Genomic DNA, 910 nt, shown 5'->3' on the forward strand with positions numbered 1-910 from the left:
ATCCTACCCTTCATGATGCGAGCACACAACTTAAAAACTTATCAATATATCAAAAAGATTGAAATACAGTGTCAGAGCACCCATGTACTTACAAGCAAAATGAAGAAAAATGGAAATTGTGAATCTTATTGCCTTTTCCCTCAAATGGGCTTTTGAATGTCTATGCCCAGCTGAGCAAATAGAAATTATATTAGACATTCCTAATAGGAATCAGAATCTTCCACCTAGTGAGGACTCCATAATCTAATCATGGCTATGAATTTAAACAACAGACTAGCATATATTCTTTCCCTACTCTAACCATTTATCAAATTTTATTTTTTCTTCCATTGTTTTACCTGTATCAGAGTAACCTGAATATCCTTTCTTAGCCCCTCCTCTCCAATCCCAAAGCCACTGCCTCAGTCCTGGCCCTCATCATTTCTTAATTAAATAGGCTCCTACTGAGATTTAGACCCTCCACCTTTCCCTAAAAACTCTGCTTTCAAAAGATTTCTAAAAATGACAACTCTGAGCTTTGTTTTATCATCCTGCTTAAAATCTTGAAACAGGATAAAGAATCAGATCCAAAATCCTTAGCTTGGTATAGAAGATCTTCCATTATCTGACCCAACCTACATTGTCAGCCTCGTCTCTTTACTACTACTCTCTTTTTCACACCCCGTATGTAAGTCTCCTTCATGCTTTTGTCCAAACATTCCTCCTGCTTTTGCATGCCCTATTATTTGGGAGCCCTTTTTCCGCCTGTAGAATGCTCAGATTGTCTGGAATGCTAGATATATTTTACTCAATCTTCAAGACCTAAGTCAAATGTTGTCCCATTAAAAACCCAATTAACATATAATTATGGAGTCCTCACTAGGTGGAAGATTCTGAATCTATCAAGCAGCACTGGTCTCTCTATGCACTA

The sequence above is a fragment of the Ursus maritimus genome, unplaced genomic scaffold, assembly GCF_017311325.1.
Source record: "Ursus maritimus isolate PB19 unplaced genomic scaffold, ASM1731132v1 scaffold_9, whole genome shotgun sequence".
NCBI lineage: Eukaryota > Metazoa > Chordata > Mammalia > Carnivora > Ursidae > Ursus > Ursus maritimus.